Source organism: Myripristis murdjan, chromosome 14 (assembly GCF_902150065.1).
Source record: "Myripristis murdjan chromosome 14, fMyrMur1.1, whole genome shotgun sequence".
Taxonomy (NCBI): Eukaryota; Metazoa; Chordata; class Actinopteri; order Holocentriformes; family Holocentridae; genus Myripristis; species Myripristis murdjan.
The window spans coordinates 5,076,649-5,082,648 of NC_043993.1; the positions used below are offsets into that span (position 1 = coordinate 5,076,649).

Consider the following 6,000-nt stretch of genomic DNA (forward strand, 5'->3'; position numbering starts at 1 on the left):
TTCATTAGCGAAGGGGTTTTTGAACAGCCACACTGCCTCCTGCTTCACTCACACTCATGAAGTGTCATTTTATTTGATTTCTGTTCATTATAGCCATTTTTATACCTTATTTAATTTGTTCAATTAGCCAGTCTGCTTTTTTTTTTTTTATTACATTTATTTGTTACAGATTGCAGATCCACAGAGAGACAGTGAATAGGGGGAAGAAAGAAGATGACGGTTTCCAGACTTGGATAAAACTGGACATTGCACAGAACTATGGAATAAGCTTGAAAATGTGTACCAAGTTATTTTTCCAGTCTTGATAAATAACTTCACTGACTGTAGGCTGGCTGTAGGTCCACTGTCCTGTCACATGGTGTGGTGTTTGGGGTGAATCATTTTCAGGATGAGTCTGATTCTTCAGAGGAACCGATACATTCAGTTATGGGAGTAAAACAACAAAATGCTGCATTTGCTGTGAAACTGGAAGTTGTAGTGACGTGAAAGTCAGTGTTGCTGCGGAGCTATGAACTCCACTACCCATAATCCCTCAGTCTGTTGCTGTTCATCTGCTGCCTTTAGGGACAGTTAGAAACATGTAATAAAAGAACATTAACCATGAACAACACGAATGGAGGACTATTGTAATATATTACAAATTCATTATAGGTCGCATTATTGAAGACTTGTTACAACTTGTTTCACAGGAATAAAATTAATTTTAAATGTTTAAATTAACAAGACAGAATGTAGACAAATCCATAGAGCGGCTCCAAGATTAACAAAAAGACTTTTCGCAACCAGTGGGTTTTAGGAAGATGACACTGACGACAGGGAAAGGCACTGTGCTATTGTTTGGTATTGTGAGTGAGCAAAACTTTATTTACAGAACACTTTTAAAAACAAAGTTTAAAAGTGTTTCACACACGTGGAATATCAAAGCAGATACGTAAAAAACAAAAATGGTTCAAATTTGATGTTTTTCTACACCTCCATGAATTCCTTCTAGTGCAGAATCCATTTTGTTATTACTTGCAAATCGAGACAAAAACAGAAAAAAAAAAAAAAAACATACTGGATGCTCACATTTCTGAGCTGCTCTTGAAGGCAGCACGGGCCGCGCTCCGCCCTCACCTGCAGAGGTGCAGTATGTCGCGCTCACCTCTCTGAGTGTTTACGCGTGGCGAAGTGGGGCTTCATCACTCAACAAGAGGAGGTGAGTGTTAGACAGGTGTGTGTGTGTTGTAGCGTCGGAGTTACAGACAAACTTTCCCGAGTGGAGCCGCGGCAGCAGCAGCGTGTTAACACGTGTTGAAGGCTGTGTTTTCTCCTCCTGGAGGACGCGCTGCTCCCCAAAATAAAACACAAGGTGTTACAAAGACCAAAAGCTGGACTTTTCCAGAGAGACTTGCTTTGTCTGGGCGGGCTGTAGGATGCTTTGTGTCTCACTCTCTCACGGATTGTGACTTTTCTTCAGTCAAACTCACACAATAAAACACAACATGTGACCGCCTGCCGCCATCCGCTCAGACTAATTAAAAACTGAGAGCGGCAGCGGCAGTTTGCGCACTTTTGCACCCTGAAAAAGCGTGCTGCCACTCCGGCCTGCTGTGCTCAGAGTGTTCCGCTGTTTTCTGCTGTGGATGCAGGCTGAGATGATCTGAGGAAACAGCAGCCATGATCTCCGTGGAGCTGTGGACTGCTGAGGAAGTTGCGGGATGGATGCGGCACATCGGGCTCCCGGACTGCGCCAAAACCTTCCTGGGTGAGTCCGCAGGTAGCCGGCCGGCGGCGCGACGGCGCTCAGCTGTCCGCGTTTTCCCGCACACCGGCAATAAAACTCCGCAAACTTTGAGGGAAGGACGCTGCTTTATAGCCGCAGGCCTCCGTGCAGTTCCCGGTACCCGCCGCATGGTGGCGCCTGGTGCGCTGCTCAATTATAAGCGCCGCATCGGTGCTGCCTTGATGCACTGTCGGAAATAACACCGCTAATCTAAATTGCTTCTCAGTTTACTTCAATTTAGTGTTTCTAATTAAGTGACGAGTTATTGGCGAGACAGTACACAGATACAGTATCACCAGAATATACAACAACAGAGTAAAAACTACAAATACGAATGGTTAGACCCTCAAAGTAACAAAGTAATATCAATATCATTAAAAAGCTCAGAAATTTAGTGTCAGCACAGTCACTGAACTCATTCATCTCATCAGTCGGCGTGTGTGTGCATGCGTGTGTGCATAACTTGAGGAAATAACAGCTAAGGAAAAAGAATAAGTAATAAAAATGTTTATAAATCTTTATATATATATATGTATGTGTGTGTATATATGTACATGTGTATATATATGTACACATATATATATATATATATATATATATATATATATATATATATGTGTACACACACACACACATATATATATATATACATATATATATATATATATATATGTGTGTGTGTACATATGTACATATATATATTTATTTGTGCACTGACTGACCTTCATTTCTTAAAGTAATGATGGCCACTCGTTTTTCTTTAGTTAGCTGATTGGTTCTTGCCATAATATGAATTTTAACAGTTGTCCAATAGGGCTGTCGGCTGTGTAGTAACCTGACTTCTGCACAACACAACTGATGGTCCCAACCCCATTGATAAAGCAAGAAATTCCACTAATTAACCCTGATAAGGCACACCTGTGAAGTGAAAACCATTTCAGGTGACTACCTCTTGAAGCTCATGGAGAGAATGCCAAGAGTGTGCAAAGCAGTAATCAGAGCAAAGGGTGGCTATTTTGAAGAAACTAGAATATAAAACATGTTTTCAGTTGTTTCACCTTTTTTTGTTAAGTACATAACTCCACATGTGTTCATTCACAGTTTTGATTCCTTCAGTGAGAATCTACAATGTAAATAGTCATGAAAATAAAGAAAACGCATTGAATGTGAAGGTGTGTCCAAACTTTTGGCCTGCACTGTGTATATATATACACACACACACTTTTACATAGTTGTTTTTTATAAGTTAAATGTATACATGGATACATTTGTATGTTGTTTTTATGTTGTTTTCAGGCCAATACAAATTCAGGTGTTGTATTTTAGAAAACGCACTATGCAAATAAAATTCCCTCTTCTTCTTCAGCTTCTTGTTATTATTATATCCATAATTCAGACATGAGGGTGCATGAATTTGTGCCTTCAGGTGCTCCTGGGAAGCTGCTGCTATCCAGGTCAAAGGTCAACGATAATTTGTTGTTCAGGTGCTTTTTGTTGGAAATATAAAATAAAACAAACTTCATAAGAAGTTGAAATGACATCACTAGACATTCCTGCCGTGTTTCAGCCTCCTGCTGTCAGGTAACATGCAGGCTGCTGTGCCTGGTGCAGTTTTGGACTGAAACTCTTTGTGTCTGTTTTTTTTTTTTATTTCAGAGAACGCAGTGACGGGCCTAGATCTGCTGGAAGTCAGTGACTCCATGTTGGGTGAGTGTCTCTGATTTATAATGGGAACTCTGGTATGTAATAGATTGTCCCCAGTTTCACCACTGCAGCCTTTTTTAGATTGCCAGTCTAAAGAGCATTTGGCATTATTTTATAACACTTGGCAGATTATCTGATTAACGTATTAATCAAACAGCAGTTGTCCGTTCACATTTGCGTTTTGTCAGATTTTTGAAAAGTTGTCCATTGACACCCAACATCTCAACATTTCCCCCGTTTCCACTGTTGTACTACAACACAGACCCGGTGTTTTCAAATGTATCCACTTTGGAGAGTGTTTTTGAAGCCAAAACTCCATCTGAGGCCCCTTTTCCATCACGTGGTATCTGCTCGGCTCGCCTCGGCTCTACCTGTGCTCTAACATTGTTGTCCTAAGGAAAAAAAAACCCAACAGCATCTACGTGGCTAGGACAATACACAAAACTGAAGTGAGGACCCTGTAGACTCAACGGACCATGTGAAATAAGATGATATTTTTCAAATTTTTTGCACATGTATTCCACATTTTTGGCCAGTTGAATCTAAATGGTTCTCACTTCCATCGGCCATCTGCCGTTTTTCATGGTGCAGCTTTTATTGTGAAATGTGGAAATGACATGAAAGTCGAACCAACAGAGTAGAAACAGGTTCGTCTGCTCATGTTTGCTGGCTGAGCTTTTATTGTGAAAGGTTCCACAATCTGTCATTGATCGTTTGTCCTCTGTAATGGATCTGATTAATAACGTAGTGAAGACAAACTCAAGCAAAAATGTACTCAGGGAAATGTAAAATTACTGACTTTTAAAAAAAAGACACTCGAGTCCACAAAAAAGTTACTATAATTAATACTAATTATAGTATCGCAAGTAAATTTAATTAGTTACTTTCTTAACCAACAGCTGAAATTAGAAATACGCCATCTATTAACCCAGATATAACAATAATAAACCACTTTTCACCTCTTTCACTATCAGTCTGATTTTTCCACTTTGTCAGCCCTCCAAGCTGAGAATACGCATTTCCGACGGCACCTGAAGGCAGCAGAGGTTCCTACAGCCTCTCCAAACTCACAAAAGCCCTTTTGTCATTTTCTTTCTTTTTTCTCCCCCCCTCCTCCTCCTCCTCCTTTTTCTTCTTTTTCTTCATCTTTTTTTTTTTTTTTTTTTAAGTTCATTTACTGAGCGACGGTCCCAGAAGCCAACAGAATCGCCCGCTAACTTGGCTCACTTCCTATGTGGGAGTGGAGGGGGAGGGCTTTCCCTGCGACGCACACACACACACACACACACACACACACACACACACACACACACACACACACACACACACACACACACACACACACTTTTCCCTACAGTTTCCAATAACTGGGGGGTTTCAGGCGCAGGGGCCGGACTTTTTACGCATTCCTCTCATAGCGCAGACAACAGGGAGCTTCCTGCGCTTCTTATTAAATATGAAATCTGTGGATAAATCTGCAAACTTTCCGCCGGAGGACAAACCGCTTTCCCTGCTGGACGGAGTAAAAGAGGCATCGGCATCCACGAAGGACCCGTAACTTTTTATTTCCTTTTTGCTTTCTTATCGTCATTATTTTTTTCTTATTTGAAGAAGGAACCGCTCCGCAGCCGATGTCCGCTCCGGTGCCGCAGAAAGAGCACCGTGATCATTCCCGTTTTGGAGATGTTTTACCGGCGGGGACTTGAGTAAGACCGGAGAGTAACGGGAGGAAGCGGCAGAAAAAAGGTAAAACTGAGGAATTAAAAGTGGAAATTTGATGTGACCCTGTGAGTTAACCGGCGGTCATCCCTTGACGAAAAAAGTAAACCAGACGCTACGGGGATCCTATAGTAAAACTGAGGTGATCATAGAAAACATCACAGGAAAACTGCGAGCCTGTAAGTGAGAAATAATAGGGATAATAGAGATGCCACTGTAGGTGACCATAACCTCACTGTGGAGTACTACATGCAGCTTACACGATCATACAGGCAGTAATATAGACGTTTTTTTTCCCCCGTTTGGGATCATAAATTGGGGAAAAAACACCAGGATAATTAATAATCACTTTCATTTTCACAAAAGCACAGTGTTTTTTTTTTTTTTCAACTTAAGCCTGTCCTGGTATAGTGTACTTTGGTTTAATTGATGCAATGAATTAAAAATTAAATATATGAAGGTTTATATCAGTTAAAAAAAAAAAAAAAAAAAGTGGATAATCATTTATGCAAAAAGAAAAAAAAAAGAGTGTACTCAGAGTTGAAGTGGGTGCAGCCTCCAGTGCTCGGTGGTCAGATGTTTGTCTAACATCAGACATGAGAGGCTGTTTTTTTCGTACTTTGTGTTTATATTGCTAAAGCGGAGGGTCCCAAAGTGGGGTCCGGGGCCACCTGAAGGGTCCCTGAGGTGGTCCCAGCGGTCCTGAGCTTAGTTTGATCATCAGTGTGAGACAGGCAGTGTTTCAGTCACAGTGTTTACGCGATGCTGAGTGACAATCACCAAGTTTGCGTGGCTTCGTTTAATAATTGAAA

At 41.1% G+C, this 6,000-nt stretch overlaps 1 long non-coding RNA gene across 1 annotated transcript; it reads right to left on the bottom strand.

The window, feature by feature from the left end:
* Positions 1 to 296: 296 nt before the first annotated feature.
* LOC115371579 (uncharacterized) lies at positions 297 to 1,910 on the bottom strand. The gene is made up of 2 exons (XR_003929378.1): positions 1,069 to 1,910; positions 297 to 558 (listed from the first exon to the last, which is right to left on the bottom strand). It is a non-coding gene; the product is annotated as an uncharacterized LOC115371579 (long non-coding RNA).
* Between the last annotated feature and the right edge of the window lie 4,090 nt (positions 1,911 to 6,000).